General features: G+C 47.1%; 1 long non-coding RNA gene across 1 annotated transcript in view; it reads right to left on the bottom strand.

Annotated features, from left to right (window-relative positions):
- The window catches only part of LOC131508973 (uncharacterized), a 134,185-nt gene that overhangs the window by 34,111 nt on the left and 78,753 nt on the right, over positions 1-21,321 (bottom strand). Inside the window, exon 2 of the long non-coding RNA XR_009260239.1 lies at positions 9,091-9,251. This is a non-coding gene — a long non-coding RNA (uncharacterized LOC131508973). The remainder of the gene's footprint in view (positions 1-9,090; positions 9,252-21,321) is intronic.

A 21,321-nucleotide genomic window follows, 5' to 3' on the forward strand; every position in this document is an offset into this window, starting at 1 on the left:
AGGGGAGCCTGGCTGGCTCAGTTGGAAGAGCATTCGGCTCTTGATCTCAGGGTCATGAGTTCGAGCCTCACGTTGGGTGTAGCGATTACTTAAATAAATATTTTTTTTAAAAAACAGGTGAATGGATAAGCAACTTGCATCCCATATAATGGAATATTATTCAGTGATAAAAATAAGTCAGCTATAACGCCGTGAGAAGACACAGAGGAAACTAAAATGCACACTGCTAAGTGAAAAGAACCTACTATAAAAAGGCTAAACGCTGCAAGGATTCCAATGACATGACATTCTAGACAAGGAAAAACCACAGAGACATTAAAAATACCAATGATCACCAAGAGTTCAGGACAAAGGGGAGAAATTAATAGCTGAAGCACAGGATTTTTAGGTCAGTGAAACTATTCTGTACGACCGTGTAGTGAGGGACATATGACATCCATTTGTCGAGCCCATAAAATGATACGATGCAAAGGGTAAATCTAATGTAAACTGTGGACTTTGGTTGACAATAATATATCTGGGGTGCCTGGGTAGCTCACTCAGTTAAGCGTCTGACTTCAGCTCAGGCCATGATTCCACAGTTTTTGAGTTTGAGCCCCGCATCGGGCCCTGTGCTGACAGCTCGGAGCCTTAGAGCCTGCTTCGGATTCTGTGTCTCCCTCTCTCTCTGCCCTTATCCAACTCGTGCTCTGTCTCTCTTGCTCTCAAAGGTAAATATACATTAAAAAAATAACATATCAATATTGGTTCATTAATTATAATAAATACACCACACTACTGCATGATGTTAATAATAGACGAACCTGGGAGAAGGGAGGTATATGGAATTCTCTGAACTATCTTCTCAATTCTGTAAATCTGAAACTGTGCTAAAAAATAAAACCAATTGGGGGCGCCTGGGTGGCGCAGTCGGTTAAGCGTCCGACTTCAGCCAGGTCACGATCTCGCGGTCCGTGAGTTCGAGCCCCGCGTCAGGCTCTGGGCTGATGGCTCGGAGCCTGGAGCCTGTTTCCGATTCTGTGTCTCCCTCTCTCTCTGCCCCTCCCCCGTTCATGCTCTGTCTCTCTCTGTCCCAAAAATAAATAAAAAACGTTGAAAAAAAAAATTTAAAAAAAAAATAAAACCAATTGATTTTCTTTAAAATACCTGGGTGGCTCAGTCAGTTACACAACTGATTCTTGATTTTGGTTCAGGTCACAATCTCATGGTTCGTGAGTTCAAGCCCCATATTGGGCTCCCTGCATTGACAGTGCAGAGCCTGCCTGGAATTCTCTCTCTCCCTGTCTTTCTGCCCCTCCCTCGCTCACTCGCTTGCTCTCTCTCTCTCTCTCTCTCTCTCTCACTCCCTCTCAAAATAAATTTTAAAAACTTTAAAACAAAATAAAATAAAATACTTGGTGGCTTAAAACAATAGTGGTTTCTTTCTCACTCCCACTTCACGTCCATGGCAGGTCGGCTGCATTTTCCTCATCAGGGACAGCCTATTTGATGGGGCCTCCCCATCTTTAATATCACCAGGCACCATGGCAGAAATAAAACAGAAAATCATGCAATAGCTCTTAAAGCTTTCTTCCCAGGAGTGCATTGGTTCTGCTCATACTTCACTGTGAGCAAGTCATATAGCCACAATTCCCTTCACGGGGTGGGTAATGAACTCTTAACACATGCCCACAAGAAGAAAAATCAGAATACTAGTCATTATTAGTCCTAAAGGCTCCTACTGCTTTCTTTGGACTACTTGGAACTACTGCTAGTTCCATCTCCCTGGCTTAGCATCTTCACAAGGACACAGGGCAAGACACTTGTGCACAAGAAATTTCAGGGCCAGTGTAAGGAAACAGTGGCTGCTCTGAGACAGAGGCTCTGCAAGCCCACTAATCCCTACTAGTGGCATTTCTGTACCTCAAGCAAGTTCCACCTGCTTAATTGCTTCTTCACTCTGAAATCCCCCCTGAAAAACCTAGCTCTTTTATGAAGATCTCCCCTGGCTTCACACTCTCAGGATCAATTTACACAAGGGAGTCTAAAGAGAGACAGAAGCAAGGCTGAGAAAACTGTGTGTTTGCAAAAGCCTTTGGAGGTAAGAAGACCAAAAGGGCCTCAGGACCAGATTTCACTCCACCCAGTATTGTTCTGCAAGCTACTGGACCCGTCTCTTCACCTGCTGTCACAAAAGTGGATGGCAGGCTACAAAAGGACACATTAATGGTAAAGAACTGTAAACTTTTGTTCTGCTCATGGTAGCCAAGAATGCCTTAAGAATTCTAAAGCTGAGATCAGTGAAGAAAAGGTGGTATAGACTACGTGATGAACATGTGACAAAAATCTGACTCTAACCAGGGGCACCTGGCTGGCTCAGTCGGTAGAGCATGTGACTCTTGATCTGGGGGTTGTGAGTTCAAGCCCCATGTTGGGCAGACAGACTACTTAAAAAAAATTTTTTTCCACTCTAACCAGCTTAAACAAAAAAAAGAACGAGCTTGTCTGTATAAACAGGAAGTCCAAAGGGCAGGATTCATCTCAGAAATGTCTAGATTCAGGGATTGATTTAAACAATGTCATCAGATTCTCCCTTTCTCCCTTCCTCTCTCTCTCTTCCCCCCACCCCCTGCCCACCCTCAAACTCCACCCTGGCTGACTGACTTTGCTTTTCTGTGTTGATTTCATTCTCGGGTAATTTTCCCCCATATGCTACAAAACTGGCCACTCGCACCTCTAAACTTAGTGAGTTTAAACTATCCCAGACTGTTAGTTCTTGCAGGAAAGGAGTCAGAGACAGAGAATACTTCTGTCACTGGTTCCAATAAAAGTACCTGATGGATGTTGATTGATCCAGCCTATGTCACATGACCATCCTCGGACCAATCGCCACGGTCACTGTATTCTGATCTCACTGGATCCACATGGAACAGGCTTCTTGTTAGAAAAGGGATTTGTTTCCATAGGAAAGAAGAAGGGAAGAGACTAACACTATCACTATCAGAGTCTATAGAAATGAGGGAAGCGGCTCATGCAAACACACACACACATGAACACACACACACTCGAACAGTCCTTCCATCCCCAAATTGCCCATCTTGAATATATGTTATGGCTCCAGGATCTTCTAAGGCTGAAGATGATAGAATCATTCCTCCAAAGCTACAGCCCTGCTCCCATCCCCCATGAAGATGGGACTAACTGTGGACACCCAGCTTCCCCTTGGTTGAACCCATTTATAGCATGCATATGAACCCCATGCCCACCAAAAGCCCCATGCGTACCTTGAAGAAAACATTAGTCTGTGTTTTTCTTTGCATTCCATCACATGGCCCAGAAATAGTCATTCGACCAGCACTGAATGGATGCCTGCGTCTATGGATGCATGGATAGACAGAATAAGGAGTTTTTAAGAAAATAGAAGACATGGGGGCACCTGGGTGGCTCACCTGACCCGACTTCAGCTCAGGTCATGATCTCATGGTTCCTGGGTTCGAGCCCCGCGTTGGGCTCTGTGCTGACAGCTCAGAGCCTGGAGCCTGCTTCAGATTCTGTGTCTCCCTCTCTCTCTGCCCCTCCCCTACTTGTGCTCTGTCTCTCTACCAACAATAAGTAAACACTAAAAAAAAAACTTTTAAAATTAAAAAAAAAAAAAGGCATGTCTCTGACTCTAGGATCTTTTTACTTAGAATGCCTTTTAACATAACAGAACATAACAGATTTACAAATAAAAGCAGCAACAAGTATAAATTAACTCCGTATGATTTGAACCCAATCGTGATCAGAGGACGCCAAGTAACTACATAAAGAAAGTCAGGTTTTCACAGTTACGGAGTTCACTTAGAGACAGCGTTTGCTTCTTGTCATTTGTGCTCAAATCTTAATCACTATCAGTGATGTGATCCTCAAATGAGAGGGACACATGGTGGAGGCAAAGAGCATCTTGGATTAGAAGGGCTCATGGTGCTTTGATTAGTAGAGAGAAACAAGCCTTAGGGCTCTAATTCCTGCCCAGGTCTAGAAAAGTCTATGGCTACTTCCCTTCCCGGGCCACCAGTGCCCCAGTCATCCATCTTCCATCTGGGAATAAGGAATTTTTCCACTTACAGAGAGTAAAAGTCCCTCCAATTCTTCCTCCTCTGACATATGCAGACTGCACATTAGCATGGTAATGTCTCGTGCCATTAGTGAGTAACGTGCTGAATAATTAGGCTATGAAATCTAACGGCGGGGATTTTTGTTTTATTAGCAATTTTCCATCCTATTGTGTTAATTTCATCTCATGTCAGTCGGCTTTCTAAGTAAACAATGATCACAGGCAGACAGCATTTCCCAGCACATTGTGCTGCCGTGGGTGACTTAGCAGACCAGAAAATGGCTTAAGTTGTCTTTTGTCTTGCAGTCTTTGCCTTCTGTTGATGTCACAATACCTGTAGTCCCTGGCTTCTTATGGCCCTGGAATATTCGTTTCCTTTTTGTCTGTGTGTGTCTGCCTCTGCCTGTCTGTTCTCAGTCTATCTCCACGTCCACGCTTTCCTTCTTCTTCTACCTCTCTCTGCCATCTCCTCTCCCATACCTCTGCCTGTAATGATGCTGCACTTGTCCAGACCCTTACCCTATTTAAAGAATTTTCACATCCATCTTGCTTTTTCTCCCCTTCCCTTTTGTTTTCTCCATACACCTTTCATTTCTTTCACTTTCCTCTCAAATTCATCTCCTTTTCTTCCCACTCGGCTATCTTCTCAGCATTCCTCCTTCCTCCCCCACCTTCCACTCTTCATCCTACCTAGCACGTGAAGTGCTATCTCTCAGCCTCTCCCCCACCCCCGCCAACTCATTCTCTCCTTCCTGCTCACTGTGATTCCTGGCTGACAGATGATTAATATTTGGCCCAGCCATGTTGGAAAGTTTAATGATTTTTCTGAGATATCCCCACAGTCATCAAACATCTCCAAGTTTCTCCCAGAGCTAAGAAAAAGTTCTATTACTTAGGATGCCGTTGCTGTCCAAGTTACAAAAGCAGCTGCCAAGCCCCTGAAAAAGATGGTGGAGAAAGATATTGGCAGCATTTACCTGGGTGACCATGTGGGGCAGATCTGGTGGGGAAGGGGTCATGCTGATCAGTGGTGCTTCTTCCATTCTGCTCCTTTCTCTCTGACTCCAGGAGAATATAAATCTAGATTCCTCCAAGGCAGGATAGTGCTTACTGGCACTACTCAAATATGCAGGCCAAAGACTAGAACAATGAGGTAATATCTACTTAAAAATATATATGGCCAAATGCCAGTAACTCAAGTGCTTAATCTATGCATCCATGTAAGACCAAAAACCTGGCAGGCTGCCATCTGGGGCAGCAGTTTGAAAGAAGCCAAAGTAATCCGTAGTTTTCATAATTAACCCACAAAATGCAACACAGTTACTCTCCTTGCTAAGAAGCATCAATAGTATCTCTTTTATTTTACCCACCCTTGACCCTTCATCATTCAGTCACATTTCCCTAGCCCTCCTCTATAATGCCCAGTACATGCATGGCTCTTTTACTTTTTTAAAAATCAACTGGCTTACCAAATAAAATGTTAGGGGCACCTGGGTGGCACAGTCAGTTAGGCATCCAACTTCGGCTCAGGTCATGATCTCACAGTTTGTGAGTTCAAGCCCCACTTCGGGCTCGCTGTTAGCAGTGCAGAGCCTGCTTCAGATCCTCTGTCCTTCTCTCTCTCTATCACCCCCCACTCTCACATTCTCTCTCTCTCTCAAAAAGAAATAAACATTTAAAAAAATTTTAATGACATTTTAGCCACAAAGCCTGGCATGACTGTTGTGCAAAAAAATCCAGGAAAGGTACAAGGAGCTTTTGAAAAGCACCAAGACCCAAAAAGATCTGATATTTTTTGTGAATCTATCATGTGCCCAGAAACATGCAGTGAAAAGTACAAAAGAAATGAAGAATAACTTCTGTGAAGAATAACTTCAAGAAATGTTGATTAGACAATAGAATAAGAATCAATGACTGTTGGATCATGTGAAATAAGCCACACATAAAGAAATAGGGAATGTGGCTTCAGAAAGTCAATAATGATTTAAGTCAGGTTTTAAACATTACTGAATGGAGAAACAATCAAAGCACAAAAGTAGAATACACCCATGTATACTGCAACAGAAGTGACACCACAGATCTGAATTCCACAAATGGGGCTAGGAAAATTGATAGAAAAAAGAAAAGCACAAAGGTAGGAATGTGGAAATGTACATGGTCTGGGATCCCAGAAAAGGCAGCATTGCTGATGTAAACAGCAATCACAACTGGGCACTAGGAGGCTGGTAGGTGCTCCCAACTGCTATCCCGGCACAGCCACCTAGCATCATCCCAGTAAGGGACCACTAAGACCATTATATTTAGTTCACCGTGGACCAATCTTAGAATCAGAAATGGGCTCTCCAACCGTCACTCCTGCCACACCTTCTTCCTTTCAGCTCGCACCACCTGTCCATATCAATATCCTGTATCAAGCACACAAACACCCCCTACACTGACTGCTGCACCAGCTAAAATCACCAGCCACAGATGACTTCTCCCAGCATTCAGCACATCAGCATTCAGCACCATGGCCAGCGCCTGAGGCAGCAGAAAGGGCAGCCAGGGAAATGGAATCATTCTCTACCTGGTTAACCATGGGGCCTCCTGATTCTTTCTCTTGTCTCTGATGCTTCTTCCCCAGAGTCCACTCAGGACCACTGTGTCCAGGTGACCATGAAGATTGGCTGTGTTCTGCTAACATATTTACGGATTAACCGGTAGGGAAGGAGAAGGGAAAGCACTCCAATCCCTGCACTACATATATTCATAGCTCCATTCCCCTCTCTAAGAAGCTGACTGTGTTTGACAACAACTGCAAACTCCTTCCCACCCTCTGCCGTTTGGTGACTAAGAGAGCAGGCTCTGGAGTTGAGCTGTCTGGACTAAGTTCCCCCACATAGTGGCTCTGTAACCTTGGGCGAGTTATATAACCTCCCTAAACTTCAGATCCCTCATCTGCAAAATGGAGATGATAATATTATCACCTTACTGGATCAATAAGAACTAAAAATAGGATGTCTACACGCCACTGTATACAAGCACAGTGTTAGGAACATAGAAATTACTCCATAAAGTGTTTTGCTGTTATTACTGTTACTCTCATTACTGTTATCTGGCCACACTGTTGGTTGGGTATACTGCTGCCTCAGAGCCTTTTCATTGGCTATTTCCTATGCTTAGAAGCTTTCTCCCCAAATATCCACATGGCTTACTTTGTCACTTCCTTCAGGTTATCAGTGAGGCCTTCCCTGGCCACACTCCATAAAATAATACTTCCCTCTCTACTATGCCCTACCTCCACTCCTGCCTTCTCTTTCTAAAATATACCACATTCTGAAGCATGAAAGAGGATCTTTATGTTTTTATTTTCTCTTTCCCTTTTTAGAATATAGGCTCCATGAGATTACAGATTTTGTTCACTTTTATATCCCCAGAGCCATTAAACAGTACCTGGCATAGCATTAACGCTCAAAACTACTTATCAAATGCATTATTATTATTATCAAGATGATTATTCAGAATTTTTTTTCTATTTCATACAGGAACAAACTGAGACATTAAAAGAATGTGGCCTACATGTAAAATGTAAGTCACTAGATGTCCAGAGAATAATGAATTGAAAAACAACCTTTCAATCCATTTCACTAGAATAGCTCATAAACTGATGTGCTATTCAGACACAGCCTGAGAAGGAGGTCCCCACAGCTCAGGGAGAATCCTTGCGTAAGTTTTCATCTTTTGCATTCCCACCCAGAGGCTAGCCTGGGGCTCTGGGGAGACTGCTGAAGGGTGGCAAAGCTTTAAGACGTCCTGTCCTGGCGGGGGGGGGGGGGGGGGGGGGGCACACTTAAGAATCCCACTTCTCATGGTGCTGCCTGGCTCCAGACCTTGACATGGCACCTGGCTAAAAATAGCTAGACAGGGCTCAGCACGGAGAAGTCTGTCCTCCAGAGTTGCAATAAGTCAAGGCTTACCTCTTTTACAGCAAACAGTGTTTCCATGAACCATTCTGCTCATGAACCTTGTTGTTGCCCTTCTGTCCTCTAGGGAGAGTCAGTGAATGTGAGACTAATGTTCCTTCTTTAGCCAGCAGATTATCAACATGAAGGGCACAGAGTATGCATCATTCTGAATCTCCTGCAAAGCTTGCTTCTGAAATGGCCAGAATCCTCAATCTATCCTTTTTATGTAAGTTCTTGTCTCAGAGCCAAGCTGAGGGACAGATGAGCACAAAAGAAGACAAGCCTGATCTCAGGATGAGGTCACATGAAAACTCCTGCACCATGATTGTCCTAGTGAAGAAGGAGCTTGGTAGGGACAGAAAATTCCAAATGTGAGCTGCTAAAGCCAATCTGAGCAGTTAGTTTTTCTGAACACTGAGTCTGGGAATGATATGAGAACATCAGAACAAGACAAGTTGGGGGTGCCTGGGTGGCTCAGTTGGTTAAGCGTCCAATTCCTAATTTTAGCTCATGTCATGGTCTCAAGGCTCATGAGATCAAGCCCTGCGTCAGGCTCACATTCTAAATTAATTATTCAACTAATTAATTAAATAAAGGTTTTTAAAAAGAAACAGGACAAGTTAAGAAATAGGTAAGTGACAGGAAGCACTGGCTATGCTATGGGAGAACCTTTAAAACCAGGTTCAATCCAGTAAAACTGAGTCTTGTAAGGAGCAGGAAGACAGAGTCACAACGCAGGTCCCTATTCCCATGCCAGGCACAAAGGACCACCTTCCACTAATGAAGAAGTCAAAGGAGAACCTCCACGGTCCAAAAGCCATTGGCTCCACATCACACAAAAGAATGGCAGGCTATGATTTGTATAGCACCAACTGGAGAGTTTGGTGAATGAGAATCTCTGGGGATGGGCCTAGGAATGTGCATTTTAACATCCTGCCCAGATGATTCTCATCCATACTGAGTTCTGTAAGCATTGCCATAAATTGTTCTGTTGACGCAGAACAATTCAAACCACTCCAGCAAACCTTTCATGAAGCCTTCCATGCTCTGGACTCTGCACTAGCAGCTGACCTTCTTGGCATATGCAGTTTTGTGGGGTGCGGATGACTTGTGTGGCCTCCTATCCATATAATGGTAGGGAGTAGATCCCAGGGAAGGCTGGATGCATCAGCTGAGAAGCTTCATGAATTAGGGCAAAAGAAGAAACGTTGCTCAGTTCAGGAGAGCTGCCTCTAGAATTAGAAATTGGTAAGTTATCAGACCTTAGATTTTGCATCAGACAGGAGCGCATCTTCAGTGCACTGTGGGGGCAACAGGTGGGTAAGAGGGAAGGGCCAGGTCACCCTGAGAAACTGGTTCTGACCCACTCCTACCTCTCACCACATTTATCACATTCATATTTATCTCTTTCTATTCAACTATTTACAGAATCAGACACTCACGTGCAGAAGGAACTTTAGAGGTGATCCAACTCAGGCCCCACCCAATACAGTCCTGTCCTTCACTTCTCTGTTGTCTTCTCCTCCCCTACTAACCGTGAGGTCTGCTCAGATTCACACAAAAAAGGCATGCACCCATCTGCACTACTTAGCACCAAAAAGGTTGTTGATCCATATCAACAGTGAGGACCTGGTACACCCAAAGTCTGGCACCGAAATGGCTAGCAGAGCTGCCTCCACTTACCCAGGAAAGACCTAAAAGACTGGAAGACCAGCTTCCCCCAGGGAATAGTGGAAGCATGTTATATTCCCTCAACTATTTTGATGTCCTTCAATCATGCTTTCAAACTTTGCTACCCAAAAAGCACTAATAGTAGAAGTGGAGTCAGTTCTGAATTCAGCTCATCACCTCTAACTACCATCAGGGACCATGGGTGTCACAGAAAGTCACTGCTCCTACACTTGTAGGAGCATGGAAAGGGAATGGTCAAAGATCAAAGCCTAGTCTTCTCAGCGTTGACCTTCATCACTGCAGATATGTCTGACACCCAAGTCATGTGCTCTTTTGTTCATTCAGAGCACCCACTCGTCAAGGGCAGCACCATGTCTGTTTAGGTGCATCAACCGTGTCTATTTAGGCCATGGTTGGATCCTTTACAAATAATCAACGAAGACAACGTGCAAGAACTAAGCTGCAGAACTTGCCAGTCAGGCCTGACAAAAAATGTAGAAGCCACAGCTTAGACCAATTTCTCACCTGTGCCATATGGAAGAAAGACTGGGCCACCACAGTTGCTTCAACCACCCTCACAGACACCAACCAGCACAGTCACCAGTTCAGCAAACACCACGAATAAGAACCATTTGTTGAGCATGCTAAGAAGTCTTGGTGACACAGGGTGTCTTGAAAGAGGATTATATTCAGTATCCCATTGAATTAAGGAATTTCAATGAAGGAGCAATGGCTTGGAACTAGACACCTAATTTGGCCATTAACATGCTGTGTTCTCCCTGGTCTCTATCTGAATCTTAAAAATGGGGGGCTTGGGGGCGCCTGGGTGGCGCAGTCGGTTAAGCGTCCGACTTCAGCCAGGTCACGATCTCGCGGTCCGTGAGTTCGAGCCCCGCGTCAGGCTCTGGGCTGATGGCTCGGAGCCTGGAGCCTGTTTCCGATTCTGTGTCTCCCTCTCTCTCTGCCCCTCCCCCGTTCATGCTCTGTCTCTCTCTGTCCCAAAAATAAATTAAAAACGTTGAAAAAAAAAAATTTAAAAAAAAAAAAAATGGGGGGCTTGGCAGTGAGGATAAATGAAATCATGTCTTCACTACTATCATCAGAGCTCTCTGAAGAGAGTGTGATATGTATGCAAGGTTGTGTTGCCAATGACATACTCAGGTGCTTTCTAAAGTTTGGAATTAGTATTAATGGGTACTGACTAACCATTTCCTCTCTTCAAAACTATGTCACGCAGAATGTTCTGGAATTAAAGGAATAGCCTGCTTTCATCTTCATCTGGATTTGCAGTATTTGCATTGGCTGCCTGATGGCAGGAGATATTATTAAGTCAGTTGGTCCCAAGGATATAGGCTGACTTCCCTGTTTGGTAATGCTCACTTGCTCACCTCTCTCGATCTCTCTCAATCTTTCCCCCCTCCTCTCTCCCCTGCCCTTCTTGGTCAAGATGATACCAGCACCACCTCAGCAGTTGTAGCCCCAACGGCTACAGCAGCAGCAAGCAACAGCAGCCTCAATAGCAGAAGAGGCAGCGGTGAGCAGAGCATCAGAAGCTTTCCCTTCTCTTCATTTCAAAGAGTGAGAGAAGCAATGCCAACTGATGGGGAGGGGGCTGGCTGCTGTAGAATCTCAGCTCTCCTCCAGGAGTCTGGCACTGGGAATAGGAGTTGCCATGAATACACACACCAACAGGGCAACTTCCAGCTGGCACTGAGAGTAGTACCCTCAGCACTGTTGGGAGGAGCTGGGAAGGAAGGGGCCAGAGCCAGCTTCTGGCTAGAGCTGAGACGTAGCCATGACAAGAGTGGGGGATCTCAAAGCCATAAGGTAGCACCATGGAGTTGGACCCAGTCTCTAACAAGGAAATCCATCTGTCCTTGAGACTCAGGGAGGGAGAATCCTTTCCTGAAGGTCACATGGTGATAGAAAGGAAAAGCCAAACTTTTCCAAAGGACTTGGTCTCTGCTTCAGAGAACTGAAAACCGAGACAGCCAGCAAATAAACACAAAACACCAAAAGTAAACAGATTCGCTCAGCCCTCTGGGTTGAGCCGACCTGAGCCATGCTTCTGGACAAAGCACCCAATCATTATTACAGATCTTCAGGGGCACCTGGGTGGCTCAGTCAGCTAAGCATCCAACTTCGGCTCAGGTTATGATCTCACAGCTTGTGAGTTCGAGCCCTGTGTCAGGCTCTGTGCTGACAGCTCAGAGCCTAGAGCCTGCTCCAGATTCTGTGTCTCCCTCTCTCTCTCTTGCACGCACGCGTGTGCACTCGCTCTCGCTCTCTCTCTCTCAAAAGTAAACAAACATTAAAAAATATTTGTAAGTAGTACATATCTTCATAGTACATAACATTTGGATAATGCATTAGATTTGGAAAAGCCTTCTAGAAAAGGTTGTTAAGTATTGGTAGCTTTGCCCACGATTGCAGACCCTGCTTCCCACTGAAACATCGCCTATTGGTACAAGCCCCAACATCTCTTTGGACCTGGCTGTTCTTGCGTACCTTTCCCCAACATCACATCCCTGAAACCCTGGGCTCCAGGAAAGGAATCTCAGCCGCTCCCCTACCTCAGACCTGACCAAGACGCCCTCTTCCCCTCTCCCAGCAGGCACTCTGCTAAAACATCTGTAGGACAGAGAAGTGTGAAAGTGTCTCTGATAAATAGCAGGGGAACTGAGGCAGGGAGGGGTTAATAGTGACCTCTGGAACCAGACATCCTGGGCTCAAGAACTAGCTCCAAGGGTGCCTGGGTGACTCAGTCAGTTAAGCATCTGACTCTTGGTTTCAGCTCAGGTCACGATCTCACATTTTTCATGAGTTCAAGCCCCACGTTGGGCTCTGCGCTGGCAGTGCAGAGCCTGTTTGAGATTCTCTCCTCCCTCACTCTCTGCCCCTCCCTCCCTCACTGTCTCTCTCTCTCTCAAAATAAATAAATAAGCTTTAAAAAAAAAAAAAAAAAAGAACTAGCTCCATTCCTACCAGCTATGTACTTGTGTTGCATTATCTAACCTCTGTGCCTTAACCTCCCCTTCCAGAAAACAGATACTAACAGCAGCACTGATGACCCGGCAAGGTTGAGCCACTCAAGTAAGAGCACAGGGCAGTGCCCAACAGATGTCTGGTGCCTTGCAGCAGTACAGTAATAGTACACTATTGGGGGAAAGGGTCATTTCCACGGGACAGGAGGAGGACCATGGTCAAGAAGGAGGAGGTTTTGAACTGCAGAAGGCATAGGAGACAACCATTCTTCCTATACATTTAGCAAATTTCCTAAAAAGAAATAATGCTTGTGGGCACACAACCCCCACTTATTTGGGCTTCCCATTCTCTTCCTGAATGCACCTTCTCTCTCGGGTCACCTCTTTTAAAGTCCTTGAATCCTAGGCCAGAGGGCCTCCAGTGTTCCCATAACCCCTGGGCTCCTTGGTGAAATCAGGCTCTAAGCAAAGCAGGCAGGAGAGGCAGGGGGACTCTCCTTTCCTTCACTCCTCCTTCCCCGCCCTGAGACTCTGGGCAGAGCCAGGCCTCCTCCTCCCTCAGGTCCCCGACACCTGTTGGGGTGAGTGCCAAGTCTTCTCCCGCACCTGCCCCTCCCTCCATCCTGGGATCCCCCTCCCGAGGCATCCCTGCACCTGTATTTGTTAATCAAGCCGCAGAGGACGCAGTAATTGCCCAGCAGAAAACACGGGTGCAGATGTTAGGGAGCGCTGGGGCAAAAGCACTAAATGAGATTCTTGTTTTCCAAACAGAGCCCGAGATTTAATTACAGCCTTTCCAAGTGCTTATTAAAAACCCTTATTTTTTTTCCTTATTGTTTTCCTGCATGGTGCATATTGAATCAGCCGCCGCTGTTGTCTTGTTTTTGGAGCGTTCATAAAAAGAACCGATGTGGAAAATTGCAAACACAGATTGTACCCAAACAATATCTTCTCCCTTTGCTTTTCTTTCTGGTCTTTCTTCCTGCTGAATAACAACATCGGGGGTTGTATTCAGCGCACATCCGGCTCTTTCCCAAAAGCCAAAGGGGGTCTTTTGGACATGCAAGACCGCCCCTCCACCTGCCTGAGAAAAGAGTGTGGGGGCGACTCCGCTTCACTCTGAGGCAAGTAGGAGCAGGAACACACAGCCTGCAGGAAAGGTGAGGGAACAGGTGAGCAGGAGACCTGGAATCACAGACCATCAGAGCCAAGAGAGCCCTCAGCAGACACGGCCATTATGTCCCCTGACAGCACTGGCCCCCAGAAGTGAAGTGATGGGGCCGAGACAAGGCCAGACCTCCTGCCCAACTGGACTGGAGAACTTCCCACTGACATATGCAGTGCTCTTGCCACTAGAGGGGCCCATACCCAAAAGGACCCATGGACTCTTCTTTTTAGCCCATAAATTTCCCCATCAGGAAAGGGGATTGGTCTCTGGAAGCCTTCCCAAGTAGAACACTGATGACAAGCTGTGCCCGCCCATAAGTCACACGCCTGCTCCGAGGGGACCAGGGTAGTTATGGTGCCACCCAAGTGCTCAAAACTATTTATCCACCTACCTCTGGATGCCACTGCCTCAAAAAACTGTTTACTGTTTCCCAGGCCTTTCCCAGGCAGTTTCCATGGGACAAAGTCCTAAGGATGCACCAGGGGAAAGAGATTGGAGCCCTGTGGGCATCCGCAGGTCTCCACCAGATCGACCCTGCCACCCTCTCCTGCTTTCCCCATGCACTGTCACCACTACTGTCTCTTGGATCTGGAGCCCAGCTTTTGAAGGAGGGGCATCTTCCCACTCCGTGGCATCTCCCCTCCCTGCTGCTCTACTGAGATGAATGGATGAGGGATGCAATTGACCCCAACATAGAGGAGGAATGCGGGCATGGGGGAAGTCTCTCATTGAACAATGTATAAAATTCTGTCCTTCCTTTCTGTCTCCTGTTCCTGGTACCCCAGCAGCAGCAGCCAGCCTCCCAGCCTCCATTCTGGTCATGATCCCAAGTTGCCATGTCAGGAAAGCAGGGAAGAGGAAGGAAATTGAGGCTGTTCCCTCCATCCCTGCTCCATGTCACAGTCCCACTGAACTCAGACTCTGCCCAGACCCCTCCCAGCAGAGAAGGGCACCATCTGTGCTTAGGTGATAGGGCTCAGGCCTCGGCCATGTGACTCCAGAGGAGAACTCTTGGTTTAGGAGAACTCCTAAAGTTCCTCCCGAACTTTGTCCTCCAGATTCTCACCTGAGGACAGGAGCTTCACCTGAGGACAGGAGCTGGGGCAAAATGGACCCAGGGAAGAGAAGGCAATTGGCAGATTTCTTTGCCACAGAGAGTGGAGGCCGAAAGTAGAACTCAAGGGTCTTCCATGCCCACTGCACCGGCAGGCAAGGCACCTCACCCTTTGGGCGTGTGGGGCACACAGGAGCCTGGGGAAAGTGCAGCAAGACCAACAACTTTCAAAATCTGATGTTTCTGCTGAAACTCCCCAGGGCTAATATCCCCAGCAGAATCATGGAACTCTGGAACAGGAAGACTGTGCCAGATGCTCCTCTTGAGTCTCAATTTCCATTTCTCCCATCTCCAGGGCTTGCAAAGCTAAAAATTACACCTCCCAGACGGTCTCAGAGCTCAGCTTAGGTTCTGCCGATTTGATGCATTTCTGTTGCATTTGGAGAGTGGGGCCCACAGGAAACCATGTCTCTGCAGAACTCAGACAAGCAGGGCCAGGCAGACACAACTGTTGGTGGAGGCTGGACTCCAGGGTCCACAGTCACATCACCAGCGTCAAGGGTGTGGAGAAGCTGTGACAATGACAGTGACAGCAAAGGCAAGCACGATGGCAGGAGCTTTCTGACCCTGGCCTTGACTTCATTCTCCTAGCTCTTCCAGTGATTTTGTAAAGTCCTAATTCTCTGCATAAAATTCCTCTCTGCTTGAAATATCTACAATGGTTTCTGTTTCCTGCCTCAAATGCTGACTGACACAGAGTCTCTAGAGGTCTTCATATCCATTTTGCAAATAAAGCTCCGAGAAGTGAAGTGACTTCTCCAAGGTCCTACAGCACCTAGAGACAGAGCAGGGACTGGATTCAAGCTTCTACTCTAATCCAAAGTTCATGTCAGTGGCAGGTGAAGAGAAAAGTGGCTGTCTCCTTCAAACTCCCTTTCCTTGCTCCCCCAAGCCCTGCCCTCCAGCCCCCATCAGTGGTGTGTGTGTGCACGTGAGGGCGTGTGTAAACACACAGGCAGAGCTGTATGTGTGCTGGCACACATTAACGCAGAACATGCCTGTACTGAGGTGCTTGGTTCCTACAGCCACCAAAGGTCCAAGTGGCTCAGCTGCAACCTTTGTGCTGTGACTCTATTAAAGTTCTTTCAGGGAACAAGCTTTCATTTCATGGACAATTCAGAATCTCTGTTCAGAGGAAATTGATGTTTTGCTAGGCATTTTCCCACTTGAGAGATGGTCAAAACTCACGGTAAGAGCAGATAAAGACAATGTAAGTCAGCAGCTGAGAGCAACAAATAAAAAAGCTGAACCAATGAAAAAAGTCTCTGAAGGTGACGCAGGTAAAAAACATGTCTCTCTGGGGGAACTCTTAACAGCCTGTCACCTGGGGCCCAGGGGAGAGATCTACCAGCCAAAGTCAAACTTAGACAGGGTTCCCATAGACTGGTCCCCAGGCACTGGATGTAGGTTTCCAGCAGGGATCCCCCTTGGACTTTAGGAAGCTGTGGCCAAGCCTTTGTCTTCAGCTGAGCTTCCTTCCAAGAACGGAAACTCAATCCACCCTAGAGAGAGAACAGTGACCACTGGAACAGCAAACAGGGGAAGAGCACGTGGAAGAGGGGAAATGGAAGGAGATCCCACCAGGGAGTAGGCCATTATTATTCTCTTCCTCCTCCAGTTCTCCTTTTCTAAGAAGTGTTGCACTAGAAGAATCAACCTGGCCTGCTTCAAGAAAATTCCCCAGCTCTACCAGCCCCTGGAGCTGGGGCAGGCCATCTCTCAGCCCAAAGGGTAACTTCCTACTCCAGCCCTCCCCTATCCTTCTCCAGACCCCACAGTTCGGTGAGACCCAGAGTCCTTTGTCTTCAAGGCCAATCTATAGACCAGGCCTACTCAGGAGAACACTTTCATCAGACTTTATCAAAATGAGGAAACTAAAATAAGGATAATGCAGGATGTGCGTGTGCGTGCGTGTGTGTGTGTGTGTGTGTGTGTGTGTGGTTGTTGCCAACTGTCCTTTCAGAATGACCTTTTTACTCTGAGATTATTCCCCTCCTGAGAACAGTCCCTTTTTCATGTTAAAATATCCTTTGTGAATTGGTAATAATGGTAATGGTGTTTTTATTATTGTTATTGCTTTAAGGCAATGTTTCTTTTCCTTTTGTTTTCTTTTTTTTTTTTTAAGTTTACTTATTCTGAGAGAGTGCAAGTGAGGGAGGGGCAGAGAGAGCGACACACACAGAGAGAGACAGACAGAGACAGAGACAGAGAGAAAGAAGCCCGAGCAGGCTCCACACTGTCAGTGTGGAGCCCAATGCGGAGCTCAAACCCATAAACCTGGAATCAAGACCGGAGTGAAAGGCAGACACTTAACCATCTAAGCCACCCAGGCACCCTTCCTTTTCTTGTTTTAAATTCTCACTTGACAGGGGTACCTGGCTGGCTCTGTCAGTAGAGCATGTGAGTTCAAGCCCCACATTGGTTATAGAGTTTACTTTTTAAAAAAATGCTCAGGGCGCTTGGGAGGCTCAGTCAGTTAAGTGTCCGACTTCAGCTCAGGTCATGATCTCGCAGTCTGTGGGTTTGAGCCTCATGTCGGTCTCTATGCTGACAGCTCAGAGTCTGGAGCCTGCTTCTGATTCTGTCTCCCCCACCCTCTCTGCCCCTCCCCTGCTTGCTCTCTGTCTCTCTCTCTCTAAAAATAATAAACATTAAAAAAAATTGTTTCAATGCCCACTAACAAAAGAAATCAGCTCCTTCATGTTAGTCCCAATTGGTAGGTTGGTTGATTTTCACTTTTTACTGGAGCACAGTATAGAGGCCACAGCTCAGCCCCCACCTCTGTAAGACTAATGGGAGAAACCCAAAGTAGCTTCTTTCATGCTCTCCTCTCAGGAGCCTGCCTCCAGCACCTTTTTCATAACGTGGCAGGGAGCCAGAATCAGAAGGCTACTGACCCTAGCCACCTTTCTAAGAAAATGATAGGCACCTAAGATCCCATCACACTCAGAGGGTCCCACCTTCCTGCCCGCCTATACCAGCTCCTTCCACACATAAACCAACAGCTTTGGCACAGTTCACGTCAGTCATTGTCCCCAAGGAAGCTCTCAGGGAGTGTGTGAGATATGAGTGCCATCTCAGAACCAAGCCTGTCCTCTCTCAAGAAATCTCTCAGCTCTGAGTCAGGCACCAGCCAGGCAGATAGAATATGTGAATGGTGAGCCTCCTCTTTGCCTCTGCCCAAGCTCCCCACTGCCCGCAGGGTTCCTCTGCCTCCAGCTTTACCCCTGTCTGTAACTCAAATGCACGATCAGCCAAAGAAAGAGCCACTCTGAGAGCTGCTTCCTTCCTGGAACCACCAATGCCCCCAGACAGTCCCACAGTCCTCACCGCTGGCCCAGTCATGTGTAAGCTGCAGCCAGATACCTAAAGGACTCCTCCTACACTGGGTTCTTCCAACCCCCAAAGCCCCCTATCTAGGCAGCTCAAGGCTACAGGAATGGGCTCTCTGTATAGAGGGGTCCCTGCTAACTGCAGTTTCCCGCCCTCTTCCTGCAGCAAACTGCACATTCTTTTGTGTTTCCCCAAGGAGTAAATTAGGCTACCAGGTTTTCCAGCCCCCACTTTTTAAATTTTTTTTTTCAACGTTTTTTATTTATTTTTGGGACAGACAGAGACAGAGCATGAACGGGGGAGGGGCAGAGAGAGAGGGAGACACAGAATCGGAAACAGGCTCCAGGCTCTGAGCCATCAGCCCAGAGCCTGACGCGGGGCTCGAACTCACGGACCGGGAGATCGTGACCTGGCTGAAGTCGGACGCTTAACCGACTGCGCCACCCAGGCGCCCCTACTTTTTTATGTGAAATACATAATAACTCATTTAATGTGTACAATTCTTATTCTCATTTGATAGCTAGGAAAGAGGCACAAGAAGTTAGGTAACTAGTCCAAGGTCACACATAGCTGATAGATGGAGACACCAGGATTTGAACCCAGCAGTCTGGCTCAAAAGTCCATGCTCTTAGCTTCAGTCAGGTCACACATAGCTGATAGATGGAGACACCAGGATTTGAACCCAGCAGTCTGGCTCAAAAGTCCATGCTCTTAGCTTCAGTCCTACCTCTGTCCTTGGCACACAATGAGCCTTCTGGGACCCAGAAACTTGGACAAAGGTAGGACTCTGGAAAGAGAGAGATCAAAAACGCATTTCGTGCCAAGCCCCATGCAGGTCCTGCCAAGGGACCTCTTAGAGTCTCAGGTATGTGAAAGTGACTAGGTAGCTCTGTGAACTCTGTTAACCTGCTCCAGGAAGCATGTGAGAGACCTCTATTCACTCAACATCCTCCTGTTGTCAATAAGACTTCCGGGATACCAGGCAAGCCTCCAAAGGCAATCAACAACTTTAAAGCAGATCTTGGCAGGATCCTCACTCTCTCTCCCTGTCAGGGCTACCTTCCCGTACCACTGTAGCCTGAATTCACTCTCTAGTGCACCCCCACGGGTCTCTGGGGCCCACAGAGTTTAGGGGACCACACAACAGCTGGACCACAGCAAGCCTGTCTGCAAATTAGAAAACAGTGCCCCCCAAGAGTGGATAAAGTCCCATGGTGCACCACTTGGTGAGCAGAACACAGGCTGTGTTTCAATCCTTCCTTAACCCCAAGCAGGTTCCCTTGTGCAGTGCACAACCATACACTTATCTGGGGGAAGAACATTCCAGGCAAAGAGAACAGCAAGAGCAAAGGCCCTGAGGCAGGAAGGTGTTTGGCATATCCAAACCGCAGCAAAGAGGCCTGGGTGGCTGCAGTCACAGGTCTGGGGAGGTCAATAAAAGGTTAGGGTCTGAGAAGTGGCAGGACCACCTCACGCTGCACCTCAGAGACCATTGTGAAGCTGTTGACTCTCTCCTAAGTGAGGAGAAAGGTTTTGAACTGCAAGGTTTTGAACTAAGAAGTAATGTGACCTGGGTCATATATAAAGAAATTGGTCAGGCATTTGTGTAAGAAACAGATGTGGGGGGAGATGGGGAAGCCAGAGGACTATGCAACTGTCAAGAGATGAACGAGACCTGGACCAGGGTGGGTGAAAGAAAGGGTGAAAGAGGTATCTAGATATTCTTTAAAGGTAGAGCTGGTGACTGGATGTGGACAAAGAGAAAAGGAGTCAAGGAAGATTCAATGATTTTTGGCCTAAGCAATCGGAAAGATGGAGTTGTCATTTATTATGATGGGAAAATTGCAGGAGGAGCAGGTTTGGAACAGAAGATGTGGAGTTCAGGTTTGTCACGGTAACTTTGGGATGCCTAGTAGATATCTAAGCGGAGTTATCAAAGAGTCCAGCGGATTACAATATACACCTGACGCAATATGGAATGGTCAGCATAAAGCTGGCACTTTCAGGAGATTAAACGAGGTCACCAAGGGAATGAGCACAGGGAGAGAAGAGACCCAGAACAGAGCCTTCAATGGCTGGAAGTCCAGAAGATAAGGAGAAACCAACAAGAGTCTGGAAGGAGCAGTCATTAAGGGAGGAGGTGTCCAGAAGCCAAGTTAAGCGTTTTAAACAGGAGACAGTGGTCAGTGGTGCCCACTGCTGCTGATCAGCCATGATGAGGGAGAAGTCCCGGACATCGGACTTAGCTAATGCTTTGCCACTAACTCACTGGGTGGTCTGGATGAGACCACAACTCTCCAGGCACTATTTTCTCCATTTGTCCAGCAGGGATAACACAGAACCTATCTCACTTGGTGGCTGTGATGAGCTATTGTGTCGAAAACAGTAATTCCAGGTGCCTGTCACTGTGCCTGGCAATGGCAAATACTCAACAAATGACAGCTACGAGTAAGTAGCATTAGATATTCAGCTAGTCCCTCTCCTACTCTTCAAATGTCAAAAGAAAACCAAGGAAAGAAGGGCAGGGAGCGGGGAAGAGATCTGGAAGCCTTTTGGGGTTCTAGCCACTGCCGGCTTCTTTTTTCCCAGGCTTCGAAACATCGGAAGCCTTCCCCCCCAGGATGTCACCAAAGCCCTGCAAGGAGTCTGAGGACCAACAGGGGGACAAGGGAAGTAGAACCACTGGGAGAAACGCAGCAATGTGCTGGAACTCACTAGCACTGTCAGAGCAGAGCAGAGTCGTGGATCAGAGTACAGGGTGGTGTGGGGGGTGTGGAGGGAGAGGGCAGGAAGGGGAGGTTTTCCTGGATGATATGAGAAGACCGCACAGAGCTGAGGCCCCAGGGTGCTGCAGTGACACTACCAGTGGGCAGTACCAAGGTGCTCCCACAACCTCCCCTGCCCCTCCGTGAAAACTCTCTCCGGGTCTGCAGTGACAATGCCTCATCTGCTTCTGTCCTGCCTGCTGCAACTCCCTCAGCACCTTCAGTGTCCTCCTTGCCCTGCAGATCTCAGATCACAAGCCACTTTGT

This window comes from Neofelis nebulosa, chromosome 4, assembly GCF_028018385.1.
Source record: "Neofelis nebulosa isolate mNeoNeb1 chromosome 4, mNeoNeb1.pri, whole genome shotgun sequence".
NCBI lineage: Eukaryota > Metazoa > Chordata > Mammalia > Carnivora > Felidae > Neofelis > Neofelis nebulosa.